Here is a 23,172-nt window from a genome sequence, read left to right as displayed (position 1 = left end):
GCATTCTACGTTAGCAACTGCAAATCCAGGATTGAATTTCACGGCGTTGCTTCCAACGGTCCTCATTCTCGTGACGCCTCGCACATATGTATATCGCAAGCGAGTGACGTTTGATAATAATAACTAAACACGCGCTCGTCCAACGTTTATTGCGATTTTACAATTGTATAATTATCTGCACGTGCGCGCCGAGAAATACACTGTACCCGCCCGAGGTGTTACATAAAGAAAGCATCGACTGCTTCTCCTTCTTTTTTTTTTCGTCATCTCGCCGCCTTTCATTACCGCGAGGCTTCCACATATTACATAAATGGCGTATTACGGAAAACTACGCCGACATTGTTCAATCGTTTACTGTCGGACGACGGAACACTTTTACGACGCGTTTAAACATCGGCGTTTATAAACGCGTAAAATAAACGCTCCTCTCGCAGAGATTCCATCGCGCGGCTCGCGGGCGTTGTTATTAACACCGCGAAATGCCGCCGCGAAAATCTCATTACGCCACGTGATTGATTCGTTATGAATGCCCAATTGTGACCACTTTTACGTTCAATAAATCCGCAAAGCACGTACGCGGACCGAGAATCGGATGTCGCGCTTGAGAAGAAAACGGACTTGCGACTTGCCCGCTTCGTTTTACACACGCGCTTTAAACCTCATACGACGGTGTTTCTCGTGCGAGACACGCGTGTTTTCTCATCCGTCATTATCGTCGCGCCATACATTTTTTTTCTCCTCAAAAAACACCCCCCGTAATACGAAGCAGCCTAATTCCGTGCTGGGAAAGTACGGGCTGAATCGTCCGTAATTACGCGCGTTCAGTCTTTTTCGACAGACGGAAAATACAATTTTCCCTCCGCACTGAATGCTAATTGGAAGCCGGAAATGAAATTCTTCGCGGGATTCGCCCGATGCGCTTAATTGCGCCAATTCGCGATGAAGCGAGAGAGACGGCGAGAGGGGGGAGGGAAGAAGAGAGAGAGAGAGAGAGAAACGTGGACGCGTGGACAGAGTTCGTGGCACGGAAAATTGGGTTACGGCGGTTTCGATTCGATCTGCTCCCGTGCGAGCGCTCATTATCCAACATTATCCCGGTCGATCCGTACCTGTAACCGTATCCGTACTTGTACTCGTCGCGCTGGTATTCACCGCACGCGGCACAATGACAGATCGCGCGGCCGATTGCCTTCCGCGACTGCGAAGGTTCTACAATTTATTTAGACGCGGCGAGCGAGCGCACCACCGTTGCCCGAAACGAGATTTCGACCGTTAACTGTCAAGAGGCACGACTAGCGCAGCTAGTCGCATACTCGGTGATACTCTAGTAGTAGTAGTAATACCAAAAGTAGCGTTTATCTCGCGCTAAAGCGAATTATTGCGTTCAAGATACAAATAATTGTCTAATAATATATAAAATTCATATTAAATCGAAATCTCGGATAAATCTGTAAAATTGAGTATAAAACTTATAAATATAGAGGACATGCACGTACGACGGATTATAAATGCGTTCCGTTTCACGCATGATGCATATGATGCATCACTTATTGTTTATTAAATAGTAAACAAGGATAAACGATGTACTCGTATATCATGCGTGAAATGAAACGCCCGCTATAAAAAAAGCAAAAAAAAAAAAGAAAAGAAAATATATGCAAGTATATGTTCGTACGAGATTTTTAAACGTACATAGCAAAAGTAAATTAGCAAAAACGTTACAGTCGATTGTTTGATCGCCTAGCGATGCCGAAGCGCGATTATCGATTCGACGGGTACCAGCCGCGTACACGCGGGTGGCAGCAAATTGTACTTTCGTAGTTATGGACGTACAAATTGTGGCACGCCGTATCAGTCGCCGCCGATAAGCCATCGTTGCTGCGCCGCGGCTACCGATTAGCATAATTTCAGAAATGCCGGGAGTCATCTGGGCGCACGTGATGCCGTTTCCGACCGATATGCCGAAGAGCAAAAGCGCACGTTGCACCTGCACGTTCGCGTTATGCGCCTCAACACGCGTTTATAATGAGCGAATTATTCTGAATGCGAGAAATTCCGCACGGTTGCATGTGTCGTTCCTCTAACGGAATTGTTCCGACTCTATTTCGCACGTAGGTGATTGATCAAAATTGAGAAATAAAATTTTATACATTGTATACTTTCGACGTTTTATCAGTCAGAGCCCCTTTACCCTTTCGTACCTGGTGGCACATAAATGTCAAACCTTCGAAAATTCGTAACTTCCACAGAAATAAAAATAACAACTTCTTCCTGGGTTCATTTTAAAGATAAAAGATAGGATTCTTCGTAAAAAAAATCAAGGAATTTTTCCTTTATCCGCATACCTTATCAAAAATTTGTAAAATAAGGTAAAAGTGAAAAATAATTGTATATTCCACAAAAATTAAAATAACGAGCTCTTTCTAGATTTTAAAAGTTAATATAAAAGTTGTTGATAAAAAATCGCTATTTAATTTTAAAATGGCGTATCTAATAGAGCGAACCAAAATATAAAATTTTCTTAGATTGAAATGAAACTCCTATGTTAAGAGGTCACTGATTATATATCTGTAATCACACTTTTAAAATTCAATGTAGCAGATAAAAACACTAAATTTTATTGAATTTTGAATTTTTGATTACAGATTCACAATCGATCCTAAAAACCTCTAGATGTGAATTAGATGCTAATTATTTTTAGAAAAAAGTCAGGTACAAAATGATTAATTACATTTTAACTATTTATAATTACAGGATAATCAAATTTCGTAGAAGATAATATTAATTCGGTTTAATTATTATCGATGTTTCACCAAGATCTTCAACGTTCTGAATAATTTTACGTTATTGAAATAACAATCTTATTCCTAATCATTTAACGTGCTGTATTTGATACGATATTCTAAGTTTCATCTCTAGTGCCACAACAGATGCTATCCTCGATTAGGATTAATGTTTCCTAAGAAGCCTTCGATCTCTCTCATAACGTTAAGTAACTACGATAGTTTCGCTCGTTGTCTCGTAATTAATTTAATCACGTAGTCATTTTCAACTCGAGGGTAAGTACTAAGTATACACATATATATAACGTGAGTAGCGCGATATTAACGTATCCCAAGCCACAAATCGAGCGAGTATACCGCAGTATATCTGGTTGTTTGGAGAAGACGTTGCTCAATGACTCCTCTCGTTCGCTCTCGTGAAAGCGAGTCGACAGCGAGACGTCATGGTATTACGTCGTTTGACGTAATTAGCAACTTATCATTAATTCTCGTTGCTCGTGCGTCCTACGGCAAACAGCCATTCCTACGGAAATGCGAGTGACTTGACCTTTATCGCGACGAACATTTCGCTCGTTCGGCGAGTGTAGCAGGTGCACGAATACGACACGCAGGTCGATTTCGTGATTCATCGAAAATGCGAATAAAAGTGCAACTTTATGGAGAAACAGGAGAACGTTAGAGAGACCACGCGAATGCGCGCGGTCTAATTGGATTTATCGCCTCCCGCAGTGATCTCGTTCCGACAGAAAGATACGTAGCAGAAATCGCGGAGGTAAGTGCTTGTCATGTAACAGTGAAATATCGTCCGAAACGGCCTCTAGCTCGGCAATAATCGGCGGAGTACAGTAAGAAGGTACGGGCCGGCTTGACGTTGATTTATCGCCGGTTAACCGGTGTGTATACTCGACGTCTAATATTTTTTTCACGTTCGGACGTTCTAAGGCTCCCCGCGGGCGCATTTTCGCTTCCTAATGTAGCCCAAAATTCCGCCACCGCCGCGCCGCCACCGACACACGCTTCTGCACCGCTCGAGGCTAATAAAGCGATCCCCGCGATCGCTACTCGGATGTTCGATCGCGAGTACGCGATCGCCAGGAGCGCGAACGCGCAACGAGAATAAACACTCGCGCGACAGTTAAACGCGCGAACGCGGTAACATTTACGTAACCCCGTTTCTTCGCGTCTTCTTATCCTTGATACGGGCAGTGTATTCTCTCTGTGACATATGTCGCGGTCGTCATATCTCATTTCACGATCCGCTGACGAATGGCGTGTACTTTTTACGCTTGTCTTCTTACGCAGCGTCTCGAGAACTTTTACGTATAACATCTTTTAGACCTGCGTAATCTCGTTGCACACGTTTAGCGCCGAGTGAGACTGCTAAATTCGGAATGTTATTCGCGGATGTGTGAATATGTCGTTTGGAAAAAGATAGAAGTAAGCGACTACGTTTACAGGGTGCTCAATTTTTTTTTTTAAATTCCTTGAAAATTTTCTTGAAGATTTTTATCGAAAATTCCAAGTAGAAATTAGGGAATTTTTAATAGCTCTAAAATTAATTTATTCTATTATACCCTCTAATGTTGTTTAATTATACGACGACAGAGAAGCTACTTGAGTTTTGAATATTAAATTTGGGAAGGTATAAAAGAAACGATATAAACTAAATATGACATGTAACGATCCGTCGGCAACACATGAATCTAACTCACTAGAAGTAAAGAATTCGAAAAGTGATTTAACACACAACGTCAATTTATAACGATGTATTGTTCTCTATAGTCACTAATTTTTTTGTAAAAAAAATAGTCCCATCACAAGGGACCAGGTACGTGGATATGTATGTGCATATTTATTGCTAATCAATTTTGCATCATCAAGATCAAAGAAACAACTTTTTACCAGAAAAAGAGAGATGAAATTAAAATTTAAAAGTAAAACTTTCCAAAAATTTCCCTGAGCACCAACAAAATCCCATGAAGTTCCAGGAATATTCGAGGATAAAAAATAAATTCCCTAAAAATACCAGAATTTCTTTCGTCCTCTCGGTAGTAAACTCCCTGATTTCGCGGAAAATTTACAGTGAAGATGTAGCAATTCCGCATGCGTGTGAGTGTGTCATTGTTGTTTATATGTTTCGAAAGGAAGAAAAAAAATATTGCCTCGTGATATTTCATTCTTCTTCAAACCTCGACGTCACGTCTCGGAATCAAATTCGTAAATATGCAACTGGAGCGGCGGTGACTGGCAACATCCAGCTCCGCCTCTGCCTGCGCGCTTATTGGCCTCCACTCGAATTTCCCCGGATGCCGTGAATTCGTCCTCGTCTCCTTTTATTTGCATACACATCGCCGCAATCTCTCGAGCGTTTGCGCGAAAACGTCGTTTCCCATGCGTGCATCATCGCGAGAAATATTCCGCGATCGGAAATTATTTCGTCGCGGTGCCGCGGATTCACGTTGTCGCGCGTCATCGGTATTTTGTGTTGGCCAAAAAATAATTGCCGAACAACCATCCGGCGGAGATGGAAAAGTACGCGGGAATCACCGTAAAAAAAAAGGTCTCTCTTTCTCTCGGAACGAATAGCGCGCAACAAGAATAGCGCAAAAATCATTAATAGTCGTTATCACGTCGTTGCCGCGTCGGCGAGCTCTCTAATCAGCCTCGGACCGAGTTATAATAGTTACTTCGCCGAAGTCTGTAATCAACGCTGCCATCGGCGACCGTCATTAAGCAGGCATCGTCAGGAGTCTCCAAAAGTAATAATTGCAGCATTCCATGGAGGTTGAATATGCAAAGGCTGCAATGCGGATTTTGTGTACATAAAGGCGAATGAGTAATTCCGCGGCAAGAAGCCGCGAGAAGCTCGCGAAGAGATGAGAAAATATTATTTTATCGAGATGAGTAAACGCGGGTAAACGCTCGCTCAAAGGATCCTTTAGGCGAGTAAAGGGAATTTTACGACTCGAGCAATTAATATAATCTTCAATTTAAAAATTATTCATCGCGCATAATGATTTTTTTTCCCCTCAATGAAGGCAAAATGATTTTAAACGAGTGTCTTCTCATTGTCAGTAGCTTTCCTCTGAAATCAATTCCCGCAAACTACACGAAAATTTAAATGTTGAGATACGTAGAAAAAATAATTTTTTATAATTTGAAAAAGATAAATTAAAAACAATTTGTTGAATATATGTAAAAATATTTTTACATAACGTATTCGCAATGTGTCATTCTTTTTTAGCAAGATTATAAAAATACACTGTTTTAAATCGTCACGCAAAGAGATTAAACTGAATTTTTTAAAGCGATCGTAATTTGAGACTTTGTCCAAGTTATTTCACCTCTCTGAGCGGTCGTGCGATGGCGCGTGTAATTTCCCATAGAGATTAACATGCAAAACTACACTCACTAACCGCCTCATCGTTTAGATAAGCAGATACATACATTAAAATGCTAATTATTTGGGGAGTATGTCCGGGGCGCGATGATAAAAAGAAACAAACCCACCCGGTCGCGCCATCTCATTAGAATGTGATCCGTAGCGACCTGCTTTGCTCGCTTGTCCTAGTACTTCCGTTTCGGATGACGTTTTCGAATTTTAATGTCACCTCCGGTGAAAAGTTCACACGCTTAGCAAAACAGAATCACGAAGAAAGACGATTCGCGTCACACGAACTCGTGTTATTTTCATTAATAAATCGTTTACGCTTTCGATAAAGAATTTCATACCGTTGTTTCGCGCTTATCTTTCGACACAAATAAAAGATTAATTGATATATCAGCGCTGTATTTCGCGTCAAAAAATCAGACGTGCTTTGACGAGCATTCAGTTCATTTATATTGAATCATTTTACAATAAAGAAGAAATATTTTAAGAGATTAATTGAAAGAGATTTTTCAACTATTGAATTGAATAAAAATAGTTTTACTTGGCTACATGTAACTGCATTTTTGCCTTGCTAAGCAGAAAAAAATGTGATTTGACGTGCTGTAGCTAAAGGTTAATGAGATACGTCCCTTATAATTATTACGTTACTCATTATTCGATAAACTAGTTCGTTTCGCATAACGCTGCGGAAATTATTAGCGAATCTCATATTTCAATGTATAATTATCGATAAATAGTGAATACGTGCGCATACATTTCACAAATTTATTCGCTGTTACCGGTGACCCCGGCTCGCTAAATTATGATATCCAAGCGACCACTCAGCGACCACATCCGCCGATGCTAGAAAGTGCGCGCGGTGGTAATCCGAAAGAGCCAACCTGACCTCCTTTGATAATGGACATGAGTTTCCGATAATCCGCACGATACGCGAGGTGACAAGAAATAATTGAACAAGACTTCGTTCACGCGGCGACCGATAAGATTTCCTGAATTTCCTTGTACTTTACAAAACTGAATTAATTAATTAAATTAGTAAATTAGTAATCGCTAATTATGTAAATTTAATCAATTTACACAATTCTACTCCATACTGCACAAACGTGGTACGGACAAATTTTAGACTGCAATTTAAAAGTGCAATAGCGAAATGTACTAAATTAGCAATTTACTTTGTCCAGATTTCATATTTTATCTCGGCGTGAAAAAAATGCAGTTTTTCGAATAATGAGATTCACATTTCAAATATTTCCAAGACAATTGAGTTAATATTTTTAAACGCAAAAATAATTACAGTACGTGTGAACGATCACGAGATTTTCGACACGTTAATTGATGGAGTAACGCGACAGTTTACAGTTTTAGGATCGTGTAAAATTTTTGAGTCAATATCTAAAATCTTTTGTAAAATTAAAATACGTCTGACAAGATAAAACTATTCGACTTAAGACCTCGGTTGATCCCGGATGTGGCCACGGAGTTCGCCGGTCCTCTTAAAACGTTCACTCTCGCTTACCGAATAGAACGGAGTAGATCGCGCGGTGTGTACGCAGATTAACGAACCGTGCCTGGCTTCCTTCCGCCTCGTGGAGTCGCTTAAGAAGCTGTTTGCCTGTACGCAAACCGATAACTTCTTACGGAGTGGCGGCGACGAGAGGGAGAGAAAATGAGAGTGAGAGAAAAAGAGAGAGAGACAGTCGAGGCAACGCATTAATTCAAATTAAACATAATTACCCATGTAAACGATCGAGGAACCATAAATACGCCTACCAGCTGTAAATACAGCGCGTATCTGCCAACTTTCTTCCTTTACGATCCATCTTTCACAACTTTTTCATCCGTATTGACAATAAGACATTATAGCTATGTCTTAAAGCATTGAATACATGAAAAAGCCGGTTTTAACTCGCTGCACGCATCATTAAATTATATTTACTGCTAATGTATATACAATCTGTAATTTAGGTAAAACTATATTTTTCTGTTGTAAAAATTTCATGAAATGGAAAGTTGAAGTTTGAAGAAATTTTTCAACAAAAATATCAAAATCTTCATAAATAAAAAAAATTTATGAATAAAAATAAATGACTTTAGGATGATAAAAACCTATATATATATATATATATATATATATAAAAGCAAATAATTTACGACAGCAATTAATTATTAGGTATTGTAAATAAAAACGGTATTTCTCAGACTTGTGGCCACTTCTTCGTACTCTGCGAATTTGTCACGTAGTTTCGCGAGATCGGCAAAATTTCTTCGAGAAGTTCGCGATCGTGGACCCGGATCGTAAGTAGCGCCTTCGATTTCGCGGTAAATCGGCACGGCACGGCACGATGAACAAGGCAACTTCGTTACAGTATAACAAAGTTGTCTCGTTATTTTGCACCCGGACATTCGTTTGTTTGGGTTTTGCTATCGACCGGTCGCAACAATGAGGGAAAAGAAGCAGAACAGTCGGCGCAGCGCGACGCGGCGCAGCGCGGCGCGCGGCGGCACCGCTGGCAATTATCGCTCCGAGTGCAAACTCATTAGTGCGCTTTAAAGGTGGCCGTTACGCCTTCGCGGAAGCACAACGAGCGGCAAGAAGAAATGGAAACATATTTGCCGCGATAACGATGCCGCCTGCAAATCTCCTTTCGTGAGCGACGAGAGGAAGGACGCGGGACGCGGGACGGGGAGCGGACCGTTATTAATGCCAGAAATAAAATATATGACTTCTTTTGTGTGCCGTGCAGCGGCTGTATCGCGACACCGCGACGGCGGTTCTTGCCCGATGCGTCGAGTGAATTAATTGCATTGATGTCACGATGACAACTAATTATTTTGTCGACCAAGATGCACGGTTATCTCTCGCGCGTGGGACTTGTCGTTAATTAACGAAGCCAGTTGCGCATATACGTTTCGCATGATTGAGCTGGGTTATGCAAAATATTACGCAGCTGTATTTCCGTCGCATCGCTCGATCGATTTTCGATGCATATTGCGAAATTTAAACTCAGAAAAGAATAGTCTAGGATTTTTTGGACAAAGCACTAATGTTCTAAGGCAGGCCCTCTAAGAACATTGACTTAAAAAATATCGTGTGAGAAAATACAAAACAAAAATAAAATAAAATAAAATAAAAACAAAAAGAGCACAAAAATAAAAAATAAATAAAAATAAAAGTAATAGTTAAATAGTTAATAAGTTAATAGAAAATTAAGAGAACATAAATATCTACATATAAGATTAATTCAAAGTTGAGAGAAAGAAAGAGAGAGAGAGAACATAATGTAAAAAAAAACTATGTAAAATTAATTACATTTGGTTAGAGATAAAGATTAAATATTATAATCATTTTCCTTTTACCGAGAGCTCTTTCTTATTATTGTTTGCTTAAGGATACAATTTTAATTAAATTTTTTTCTGATTCAACGTCTTAACAGTTTCTTTCTGGAGTAAAGAAAAATTTCAAGCGATAATATTCAAATTTATTCATTGAGAGACATGTAATTGAGTGGTATGACTATTTCGTTATTTTCCGAATGAATATTCATGAAGATTGAAACGAGAGTCGAGAGAGAGAGAGAAACGCATATCGCAGGATACAAATGTAGCTATCGCCGAGAATGTGCGCAATTTAAAAACAAAAAGAAGAAGATACACGCGATATATCCCGTACAAGCCGGCTCGACGCGGTTGCTCCCGCAAATATTTGCGCGCCAGCGACAACGAGCAACAATTTTACCGGGACTCTCTCGTGCTAATTCGTAACCGCGGTGGACGTCATGAAATCAGGTAACGAAACGAAGAGGGGGCGCCAGCCGAACGAGCGTCAATACGCAGTCCACCTTCGTCGCTCCCGTCAATGTTATTTATTAGGCGTTATTTGCACGAACTGGCGCAAATGGCAATGGCATGCGTGCATTCGCAATTATTGCAAACCGCAACGCGCTCGCGAGGCGGTACCCTATATTGGCGTATCGAGTTAACGCGCCCGAACGAAGGCGAAACTGCGAATCTTTCGAGAGCCGCTAAAGCACACGCGAGAGGATCAGTTTGTCGTTCGCTCGCTCGAACGAGATGGTCCCTGTCGTATCTGTGAGAACTGAAATTCCGTAAACCGTAAGGTAACTGTCATCAGACCACGAGACCGGTGAGTCGCGTTTACGTTCGAAATTCACTCAAAGGGAAATTGAAATCCCGTTGGAACGTGTACGTAGAAGACGCAAAATCGCCGGAATCGCTCAGGTGGTCTTCTACCTTCCTTCCGACTTTTCCTCCTCCTCCTTCACCACCACCTCCATCTCTTTACGAACTGTGTTTCCCCGGCTCAAACGTTTTCCTCGCGACTCGTTTGATATCGCATTTTCCTTCTACGACGAGGTCCTGGAAACCTCCCCGTTCAAATCTGTACCCGCATCTCGATCTTCTCTCCCGTACCTCTCGCGCGTTTCTATTACTCAGTAAATTGGTTCTCGAGTGCGCGTCCCGTCCTTCGCTTGTTGAAAAGCCCGCGGCGGATAAGAAGCGGAAGGCGGAAGTACGCGGCGGTGAGAGCCCCGATGAGGATAGACGAGAAAGAGAGGAGTGAAGAGTGAAGGTGACGCGGGAACGGGAGAGCGGGGCCAAGAAGGCGGTCGCCTTTCTTTACTTTTCGCACGAATTCAATTTCCAGCGGTTTTTGCTTAATTGCGAATGCAACCGGTAAAAGGAGAAGGTAGGCGCGGCGTTCGGCCAAGGCCGCTGGCGCTTCTCGCGAACGCTTAGAGTGCAAAATTTTGTTTACAAAAGAAATCACGTGCAACAACGGCAGCATTGCTCGCTGTACACGAATGTACATGTAAAACGTATATACATGTGTAGGTACGCATGCGCCACTTATCGCAACAAACAAGAATCAGTCGAATCGTCGGGATTCTATACACAGAAAAGAAAATTGGTATCAAATCAACAATTTATTGTTTCATATATAAGCAAGACTGTAAAATCTTCTTGGAAGAATTTATAATCTTAAACAGACATAATAAAAAATTTTCTTCATGTAAACAAATTATGTCTGTTTAAAATTATAAATTCTTCCAAGATTTTATATTCTTGTTTATATATGAAATAATGAATTGTTGATTTGATACTAATTTTTTTTCTGTGTACACAACAAAGTACAGAAAAACGCTTTGCAAAATATTGTTGAAATGTTTCAGCAACATTGCAGCAATGGCAAAATATTTGCTTCGGAAATAATGATACGTAATGTTGCAGCAACATATACAGGATAAATTTTAAAGATTGTCCCAACGTTTTACTATAAGAGATGACTCACCAACAGCAACTATAATATTCATCCTGAATGTGTGTACATGTATACATATATGCAATTTTAAAATTGTAGTTGGTAAGTCATCCTATAACGTTCAGATAATCATTCAGATTCACCCTGTATAATATTGTATTAATATTGCTGAAATGTTCTGTATATGAAATATTTTGCTATTCTGTGCTGTAACTGCTTCAAATAAATTATATTTCGAATGCAGTCTTCGAGTTCCCGACCCAGTTAGCTCTTTCTGCGTATTAATTTCGTAGATTAATTTGTCTCCGTCAAATATCGCTCGCACACATCTCTGTTCCGAAGTGCGATATATTTTTTTCCTCGAATATAACTTCTGTAAGACATCATCATCGCGCGACTCTTCCCCGGACGAATTGTTTGCACGACGAGCACGTATGAGACTATTGGGCCTCTTTTTCTTATCAATCGTACAAACACGCACGCGCGGGTGCCAGGAGGACACGTGTGTTCGCCTTGACACACTACTAGCCTGATTTGCAGCATAGTCATGCACGGCCCAGCCTCCACCAGCCAGGTATAGTCGGCTGATGATAAAAATTGAGACTAGGTCATGGTGGTCTAATTATCGTCTGGCGTTACGCGTGCGGCGAATAAACGAAAAGCGACCCGCGCTTATAAAATATTTATTACGCGCGTATTGCGTTATTCAGGCTCTCGGCCCGATTTTCACGTTCAACTCGAAATAATGCTCGATTTATGCGCTTTGCTTCTATATTTGTAAAGATTTATTTGTCGACAGAGAAATCCGATCGAGCATGCTGTTGTGTAATTATGTAAATGAAAACTGCGTATTTACGTGTGCGATAATCAACATTCATACGATTAAGCTCTGACGTTCTGGGTGTAATTAGCGGATCGTCCGAATCGAAAAATTGGTCGAGTTTGCAAAGATAAATTTGCAATCAGTATATTAAAATTTCAAAATTATGGAGTATCTTGAAATGATTGATCGGACTGGGAATGCTCGGTCCGAGCTCCCTGGCGAGTAATTGCAACGTTTCTCTGAAATTATGACGACGTCGCGCGTAAAAAGACCGGTCCCGAATGGATATTACGTAATGGCGACGCTTTGCAGTATTTTAATGAGATGCTGACTTTTATTTATTTACTTTTTTTTTAATATTGGACTTAACTCCGAAACACCACGCTAACTGCACGCTGCTTTGAAACCTAGAAAGAAAACCTTTAATATCGAATAATTTAATTGAAATCTATTGCCATTTCGCATAGCGATTTTATAAATGGAAATAACATAATTAATGATGCATAAAACACATCGAAGGCTACCTAATTTTAGCTTAAATTTATCGAGGTTATATTTCGAGGTCTTATTTCTTGTTTCGCGAGTGTCACATCCGCGTTTCTATTTTTTTTCCTTTATGTTGTCGGAATAATAAAACAGATTAATAAAGTTAATTTCTACTCTCTTATTTCAATATAATAATAAAACGCTAAGTGAGAAGCGTTTCCAACAGGAACTAAAACTCACTTAAAATACTTATTTCTTTGCCTCTCGTCTATCATAAAAAAAAGACGAATCACAAAGAAGTAATTGTATATCCGATAAACTTGTAAAAATTAAAAATTAAAATTAAGATGCTACAAAGTGTTGCCTTTACAAATACTATTTTTGCAAAAGAGAAGCGATTTAAATATACCAACGGCGAAGACGGCGATGACAACGACAACGAAAGCGAAGATGACAAGAACAGTGACGATGACTGTTCAGCAATGCTGACAATAAAGTGACGGGTGTAGTAACTCCAGTGAGAGCGCTGATTTTGCGAAAGCCTCTTGCGCGCAGAACTATTGGACCGCCCTCCCGATCTTTGTCGCAATATCTCGCTACTGCGAAATCCCATCCGTCTTTCTTCCTACGACATTTGCATTCCGCCGCAAAATTAAATCTTTCCAAACTCGCGTTTAAACTGCCGCGTAAAATCCGTGCAGAGTTCCGACGAGAGACCGAGAAATTTCGCATTCAAATGCAGATAATAGAAAAAGGGCTTTTTATATGAAAAAACTATTTTCCATCTATTCTAAAGCATTTGAATCAAATAATGTAAATTTTGACAACCTACATAAAATAATTTGTACATATTGTCATCATGTTTTTTATAAAAGAAAGTGCAATACAAATTTTTTTAAATAAAAGTACTTTCCAAGTATATAATTTTTATTATTAAAAAACTCAATAATTGAATTATTATTCCGTATTAGAGTTCGTTATTCGGTATTGAGCGTTTCGCTATCATTTAGCGCACTAAGGAACCCCTGGTTATCATTTATAGTTACAAGGAATATCGACAACTCGCTTTGAACAGCCCTCTTGTTTCCTCGCAGAGGACATCGGGTAAAAGGGAAATCTCCGTGCAACAAGCGGCGTGTGCTAAATGGATTTAGCCGAGTACTCAACCGCGCAACGTGACATTGATAATTTGCTACGAAGACCGAGCGTGGACGAGGAAATGTAAGAGACAATAGGGTCGGTTGGCACCGTATCCTTCCCGTTTCCGTAATGCTTTATTATACTCACTAATTACACAAATCCTTTGAATCGTTACGTCAATTCGGATTACTAATGTTTATAACTGATTACGGCAATAAATAGTCATTATTATTACAGCCTCGTTTAGATTAAAAATTAGTTATTAACTAGTAATTAGTTTATAATAAAAATTAGTTTAATTGATGATGACGTTAGTAATAATTTTTCATTGCAGTATAAAGTCAATTTTTGGGTTATTAATTACATTTTTTTATATTTACGTAACGTTATAAATTCAGGTATTTCTGTTATCGCGCAAGAGTTTAAAAGAATTTGTTTCTACAAAAAATAAATGTGAGGTACTTAAATCTTTTTCAGTACCCAGATTGATCCGTCTCTCATCGGTGTCACGTAGACGTTGGTGTTTAAACGAAGTTGTTTGGTCCCATCAGAAACGGTTACGTGAATCCCTCCTTTCTTCTCGGTAGCAGCAAATATTTTGTCATTGGTAGTACGCTGCGGACTTGGCGCAGACCGGTATCACTTATCCGTCGGAGCATTCCGCCTTCTTTTTACCGAAATTAAGTTTGAGTGTATTTTTCGATTCCCCTTGAATTTCTCTAGTTTCTGTTGATATATCGCTGATGGCTGCTGAATCGCATCATTCGGAAAATTCAATAATAGTCAGGAATTACCTGATTTCACGGATAAAATCCACTCTCATTCGCGAGTGAAACTTTGAGTGCCGTAGTTTTGTAAATTTTTGATTCAGTGTAATGCGGAAACGTAAACAGAATCTTTTCCTAAAATTCTGCAGTTCCTAGATAGAAATTTCTGTTACTCAATTCCATGTCGGAAACCGGGTCTCGTTTACGCAAAGCGTGACGAAACTGTCACAGAGCTTGTGCCACGAAAAACGTCGATAAAGCCTGTCACACGGCGCTTACGCAATTCATGGCAAAATCCTTGTAAACCTGGCGCGGTCAAAATGTCCGTAAATCTTGCGCAACCGCAGCCACATACGATCAACTCCGACACGCCGTCGTTCGACCGTTTGCTATTCACTCGGCGAAATAAGTGTACGTATACGTTATTGTTTTCGGCCCGCATGCGGGAATCGAGTTGACGTATATATACATTACTTCAAACACGTATAACTTAGTGCCACTTGATTGAACGAACGATTAACGTAACATACGAATTTTGAAAATATACTTCGAAGAGAATTTGTACGAAAATACAAGTGAATAATACGAATTTCCTTGCAAAGCAGTAATCAATCGTGAAAACAAAAACAAGTACACATAACGAATGAAAAAATAATAAATATGTAAATAATAAACAAAAATATTTTTATACGATATAAAGTTTGCGGCGTATAAAAAATTTTCTATCGAAGCTTTCTATTTGCAAATTTCTTCACCTTTTTACAAAAGGCGAGAAACGTTATCTCATAGAGACCTTAAGATTTCTAATCGCAAATATTGCGCCGGACGATCCGACGTTAATCGGCGCACCAGGTGGAGTGAAGCGAGAATCACGAATCAACCGTAAGATAAAGTGGCATCATCGCCACGTTTGACGTATGGCTGTGCGCTGTCCCTATTTGCGAAGCGTCACCATAAGCTGGAACATTGTCGGAATCGCGAAGAACAGCAGTTGGGGATTTGATGACCGGCCAACCGGCGCTGCCGCAATCTGTGTGTGCTCTCGCTAATTGCGTAACGGTTGGCACAATCGGTGCTCCGGTACACGGACGGTACACATCGAGCACGTGCTCACCTGCGACGGCAGCTAGCACTTGAGAAACTGTTGAAATTTTCCGCGCGTGCAACTGCGGCTCGACGACGTTCACGGACTGTCGTTTTAGACTTTATTCCGAGAGGCGCGCTTTTGCAGCGACGAACTAACTTTCCCGAGATGATTAATGGCGCCGTTCGTTTGTCCGTGCGCGACACTTTGCCACGATCTAATTTGTAATTAACTACATTGTAAGCGAAACGTACGTAGGCTGCCTGTCTAAGAGAGAAAGACAGAATAGTCGAAGCGTTCGCCGAAAATACACCCCGGGGGGCGATACACCTACACTCCTGAGCTTTCGAATGCGCTTTGGCAGCAGCCTCCGAAAGCTCTTGCGGCAATCCTTCTTAACCCGATCGCAAACACGAGGCATCCCGGCGCGGTTGGCGAAGCCAATAGCGATTCGGCACGCCGCCCTTGCCTTTTCGGTGGCATCCGAAAATATCCGCGGAAGCTCGCGCTAATACTGATCCAGAAATGGACGATCGCCATCGATAAGCAAACTTTTTGGCAGAACGGGAACATCACGAATTTTTTTGACCATTAGCAGAACGTCAGGGAGTACCAAATATCGATAAATCTCTCTCTCTCTCTCTCTCTCTCTCTCTCTCTCTACGCTTTTCCGAAGTCGAGATATCGCCGGAGATTGCGTAATTGCGAATAAGTGCCAGAGGAGCTGCATCGCATCTGTAATTCAATTCGCTGCACGCGTAAGAATGAATTAAACGAGAACGAGTTGGAATAATGGGAATTGTCGAACAAATGGAACGATAATGATTTTCCAATGGAAAAATGAATACTCGTTAAAAATAATGTCTATTAATTTTCCATTGGAAATTCATTACATTCTCCACGCGCGTCGACGATTCTAATAATCTGTATTTGGAAACGAAGATTCGCAAATTAGTACAACGCGCGTTATTTGACATTTTTCTCGAGAATAACTCGATTTCTATCGTTCCCATTCGTTCGTCTTATACGTCTCGCGTGGTGACGGTGTCGGCATGTGAAAACGGTTTGACAGGCCATACCGCAGGTGTCGCGAGTCTTTATCCTGAATTACCGTGCACGGTGTACCGGCGTAACGCCAAGTGCATACACGCCATTAAAGCACGTGCAATTACCGTGCACTCGCACTCGCACTCGCGCGCGCGCGCGCGCGCGCACAGCCTCTTCTCCGCGCGCAATCCCGATCTACGGCGTTATAGTAATTATTACGGAGTGTCCTACTGCATTCCCGTGGCGTAGCGCACGCACGTTCGAGCATGCAAAATTGCCGGTCTGCAGCCGCAACGTGGTCACCCGCGCCGACGTACATTTTCATTAGCGTCTAATTGAATTAATTTTCTGAACGCGCGCGCGGAGAGAGCACGGCCGCTCCGCGCGCCGTCTTCCCTTGGCGCGCCACCAACGTTCGGAAATACGATGACCCACGTCGTAAACACAAATATTTGACACGGGAACGGAATCAGCGCCCTGCAGTGTGCATTCTGTGTGTACTCGACGCCGAGCATTCTCCGGCGTGAGAATAAATGTTAAGAGAAACTATTTATTGGAGAATAACTTAGAGAGAGAAGTTCTTTCTTAATGTTTACATATATGTTATACAATATCTTATTCACACATTGTGAAAAATTAATGTATATTTTTAATGATGACCAGAAATAGGAGAAGATAGTATTATGGACTCATTTCTATTTTATTCAATACCTTTGTTAATAATTAATATTTTATATTAAAACTTGACTTGTTAGCTATTGGTACATTAGCGCCATACGTAACAGCAGGCTACTAACAAATGATTCATATAAGTAATTATTAGCAATTCGTCACCTGATAACGGAGATAATGGTGCTCATAGTACCTACACCATAATACCACCTTCTCCTAAGTTTTGAAGAATTTTTAATCAAGTCTATTTTATTGTCCTTCGATTCGACTGGACGAGACAATTTCTGTAATTACAGAAATATTTTTAATAATTAGAAATAATTCTTCGGGAGAGTTTTTAAGTAAACCTACTCATAGCCGCCTGATTTATTATAACGACATCTCGTTATGTTAATAATCAATTGTTTCTTGCAGTGAAATTTTTTGTTACGACGAGTTTTCGTTTCCCCGCAATCGTGTCACCACGAAACACGGCCATCAAATCAAATCATGTTATCGATTGCACTACGGCGGTAAGGACCGGAATTGTGCGGTTTTACTGTCACCGTCATAAAATACCACCGCAGAACGTCGACCGTGAAACTGTGCCAACCGACGAGGATTAGGTTAACCAGCCAACTATTAAGGTACCTCGGACGCTCGCCAAGGGTTTTAATGAACCACCGCTACAAATAAAGTTAACGACGTTCGTAACGTCTTCAGATATCCCAATTGAAAGTACACAAGTACATGATCCGGTAATGCGCTACGTGATAATGTTAACAATGATCTGTTTACGACAGCTTGACCGAAGAAACTCGCTCTTCCATTATTCTGGTCTAAATAAAACTGTAAGTGCGCGCACAATGGCTGTGCGACGACTCTTATTTCCGGTCGAAAGTTACAGCGACGCCAGCGTCAACCGGTAGAACATTATTGGAAATCTTTTCGGGAGATAGCACGTTTAAATGTAAGAATAGATGCCGCACAATGTATTTTTGGATCAATCGAATGTGGAATATTAAAAGGAACCGAGTCAAATCTTATTTCCTGTCAATAGATTGTAAAACTGCGTTTACGAATTGTTTCATTGCTTCTTATTTTTATAATACAATAAGTGGCCAATTATTTTTCATACCTTGTCTCGAATGATTTAATTCTTTTTAATTGATAAAAAAAATCAAGAGGTCTAGTCAAATCTCTGCGCGTCGAGGAAAATAAATAGTAATATCGCTTCGTTCAAATCTACATGAGCATTTTGCTAATCGAGAAATCCATCAGGAAACAAATGTAATAAGTAAAATATAATAATAAAATACATGATTTTATCGAGCACTCTCAAACTTGCACGATTCACATGTTGCAGCACCGGCTGAGAAATTAATGATGAACGGGCGATAAACATTCGTGTATCCCGCATCAATCGATAGAGTTAATGGGAGTGAGATTTCGGTATCCGTGAGCAGACGCGATGTAGTTGATTAGTTTAAGCGAACGTAAAGCGAATGCAGAATCGTGCATCGCGTGCGCAGCAGCGCGCCCAGGGAAAGAAAGACGGCGTATGCGTAATATGTTTTATGCGCGTGCCGTGTTGTGCGCGCGAATGTTTCTACGCGCAAACGATCATACATAATTCATGCCGCGATCGTTACGGTATACAGTAAATAAGCGATCGACACGCACGCGCGTTTACGTTTACAAGTCTGCGGGTGCTGTAGCCGCCTGATCACCTATTTTGTAATTTTTAAGAGCGACCGTGGCTACTTCACGATCCGATCCTTCCCACCCTTTTTTCTTCGCCTCATCGAAGATGAAATTTATCATGTTTACCTGCATTTACAATTTTATTATTGTGGACGCTTATAGATATATCTGTAATTTCGAGTTAATTCTCATATTTTTAGAATAACTTTGAATAATATCTGTAATTTTTTCAACGAAAGAAATTATTCAAGAGCGATGTTCGTTTATAAAAAAAACTGACAATAAATGCATTTAGGGCATACACCTTTCGCTAGTTAATTTTAAAAGTGATATTGATGCCAAAGATAATTAGAAAATAATGAGCCAGCTATGATGAAGCAATATCAATAATTTCAGATAGTTTTACGGAACGTTATATGAGTGTACTCTGCAGCTTCGCGAAATAATTGATAAAATATAACAAGTTTTTTTTTTCTATGTGCTTGATAAACATGACAATTTTATAGAATGTAAGGTTTAAAAGATATGAGTTTGATAAAATACGACCACTTTGCAATTGCACATAACATTGCCGAGAGATAGTGTTACTGTCTGAAACTCTGCCAAAGTGCGAAGCGCTTAAATATCTCTCGCACAGAGAGATCTTCCTTTAATATTTCATGGAATACAATTGCAAAGTTATATCCCCCCTGCAATGTCCCCACAATTCTTGTCTAGCCGAAAATCTTCGTAAAAGAACGTAATTTAATATATGGAGAAATTACGCCATTTTAACAGTTACATTAATCGAATTTTGGGATATTATTATAAATTAATTTCAGAACCTGATTTGAAAGTAAATAAAACGCATTGTTGTGGAAATTGTACAAATTGCACGAAATTCCAAAAATGCGATATCAAGGGAGGATGGGGGGATAATGAGAGAGAGAGATATTACGTGAATGTATTTTAAATTAAATAAAGACGAATTGTATTTTGACCAATTGAAACAGGATCATGCCGATTTATTGCAGCTATTTACTGCAATTAATGTGGAGTTTGTTAAATAAATAAATATAAAATTTTCGAAATTTACCTATCACTCCGTAATTGAAAGAGACGTTTCCACCATTTTATCAAATGCATTAGCTCTGATTATGTAATCTGTGTAATTGTTGTTTTCTTTTCTGAGAGATATAAATAAAAATTTATAGTACATATACATACATATGTACACATACACACACACACACAACGCGCGCGCGCGCGCAGTATGTAAATGTATGATAAACGCCGACAATTTTTCCCTGGGGAAAAACGCACGTTTGTATTTGGAGGGTAAAACGCGTAGCGAAAAACACCCCTTGACATTTACGCGGTCGAGTCCTGGTCTCTTTCTTTCTCTCTCAAACAGCCCCTTCTCTTTTTTCTTTCTCTCTCTCTCTCTCTCTCTTTCTGCATTGTCGCCCGGATCTCGGCCCAGAATCCCAGAACGGAGCGCGTCGACGTCCTGGGACATTTCCCGGATTTTTCAATCGATATTGCGACGAGTCCCGTGACGTCACGGGAGTGTAGCCGTGACGCCTACGAACGCGAGTTGGCGCAAGCGCGCCACGCCACTGGGTTAATAGGTTGGTTATCGATCAGCAAGACGTCCGACAACATGTAGACCCGACTGCTCTACCCTCTCGCAATTCAATCTGACCCACCCTCGATGGGTCTCCCCACCAACTTCGTCCTTCCATCGCCCCCTTCGTTTTCCTTCGATCTCCCTACCTCAACAAACCACCCTCACCTCCCTTCCATTCGTCTTCATCCCTCCACTTGCATCTTCGACTCCTCTCCTCTTGCTTCCCGACCATGATCGTCGCCGCTACTCGATCACTGACACTTTCAGAATTTCCATGCACCCTTTTCCGCGCCCAGGACGACGAAAACGCGTGTATCGATTTATGAAAGCCGTCTTTTTTCGCGAAGCAAATTATGTTTCTACGCCGAAAAATGATTGACTAGTTACAATTTCATCTATTGGGAAAAATAGATCAATCAAAAATGAGAAAAAGAGTAAAGTTTTGAAAAATGTGAGAAAATTGTAGAAAGTTCAAGATTAAATTACTAACTAATTTAAAGAAAAACAATTCCGTAAATGTATATAATCTTAAAAATTAAATAGGATATGTATCTTGATTACTGTTATTATAATTAATGCAATCGTATTATATTTGAGATTCGAGCACGGTTCAGATCTTTTCACGATATTAGAACTTATAAAGTAGCAATTATCACGTACACTAAGAAAAAAGATACTTGAAGATTTATTTGAGAAATGTAAATTTATTTCATTCAAATAAATATTTAAATGCGACAAAATAAAATTTTATTTCTAATAAATAAGCCAATTAATAAAAGGAATGAAACACATTTCGCGGAAACGTATATTTCGTCATGGCAATCAAATTTTTTATAACCAATAAATAAAACGTCACAAGTAATATTTGCACAAGTAATATTTCGACCCTTTTTTCTCAGTGTACGTTGATCCTTCCTTTCGCGAAGATAATTCGAAAGAATCGAATAAAAACTTTTTATTCAAATTTTCATTACCACATTGATTTCGAACCGAATTGTTTGGTAGCGATGAAGCGTGCATTTAAGGGCTGAACCCCGCCTAAACCTGTTGATCCTATTGTCCCAATATCCTCTCCTTTTGGAGGACTCACATTCCTCGTGGAAACTTGTTTCCGTAATCAATTTTAGTTTATCAGTTTAAAAATCAAAGCAAATCAAAGCAATGGCATTCGTTTAGAAAGTTTTAATCGAGGTTTTATATTTACTCTTATTAAGCTGAATCTCTCACCACCGCTTGCGAACTTGATGTCCGCACATACTAAAAAACTTAATGCTATTTCGTTGTTCGAACTGTTTAGCAGGAAATTACGTTCAAAATGGGAGTCGGAGCGCCAGCTTAATGCCAAATGTATTTTTCTGAGACAATTCGAATGTAACTTCAAAACCGAAATAAAATAGAACAGAATGGACCTATAATTGCTTAATGGCAAGTGCCTTCCATTTTTAATTCGATTTTCTACGACCAATTTAGATAATAAAATTCGGAATAGAGCAATAAATTAACACACAAATAGCACTAAATTTTTTTTTAGAAGGTGTAGATTTAATTTACGATGATTGAGAGTTCAGCTTAATGGAAATTTTATCTTTATGTGATAAAATACAATCTTTTTATATCCCGTTTTTGTAACAGGTAAACAAACGTCTCCAGAATAAAAAGAAACGGGAAAATGGTAAAGCGTCGCTTCGTATCACAGCTCTATCAGAACGCAAATTTCCGTTTGTTACACTTTCTTAATTTCCCCGGAGATTCAAAGCACAAGGCAGATAAGACGCGTATTGATATTTCTCAAGGGCGGCGAGAGAAAAATTTCGCGGCTGTGTAACTTTCCTGAAATTTCTGAATTGCGTAAAACGGGCACGCGGAACGTGACGCCTGCCGTAAGTCAAGGGTCAGCTGTAACCAGAAATATCTTAGAAAAGCGGCCTACCGAAATAGTTGTGTCGCGCGATACATACCGCCGGCACAGCGCTTTATTCTGGTACGCGAACGCGTCCAAATTGGAGAACGAACGATGACAGGGAAAGCCCAATAATTACATTTCTCGGAAAGCCGCAAAAATAACGTTGAAATATAACACGACTTGAATTTTTATTTCAGACGGTGACATTATCTTCGATAAATATACCCGCAAGTCTCGTAATGTCAAAGGGCTACATTGTCGGCAACGACTTTCAATAATACATAATAATAATAATTGCACAGTAGCAAACCGGCGAATTCACGCACAGATTTAACTTGCAAAATAGTATTTGCATATCTTGCGGAATTATGTTAGAGGATAATCAACAAATTCAGAATCCTTTCTTCACGCTGATCAGCATCAGTTTTGCGGATAGTTCAGGATTCTTTCGAAGGAGAGAGTCAACGATTACTTTATCCCGTCGTCATAAAAAGACACGCTAT

General features: G+C 40.0%; 1 long non-coding RNA gene across 2 annotated transcripts in view; it reads right to left on the bottom strand.

Moving 5' to 3' along the window:
* The window catches only part of LOC105197854, a 71,300-nt gene that overhangs the window by 2,907 nt on the left and 45,221 nt on the right, over positions 1-23,172 (bottom strand). The window lies entirely within an intron of this gene.

The sequence above is a fragment of the Solenopsis invicta genome, chromosome 10 (assembly GCF_016802725.1).
Source record: "Solenopsis invicta isolate M01_SB chromosome 10, UNIL_Sinv_3.0, whole genome shotgun sequence".
Lineage (NCBI taxonomy): Eukaryota > Metazoa > Arthropoda > Insecta > Hymenoptera > Formicidae > Solenopsis > Solenopsis invicta.
The sequence above is the reverse complement of the archived record's forward strand: the minus strand, read 5'-3'. Positions and strand labels throughout refer to the sequence as shown.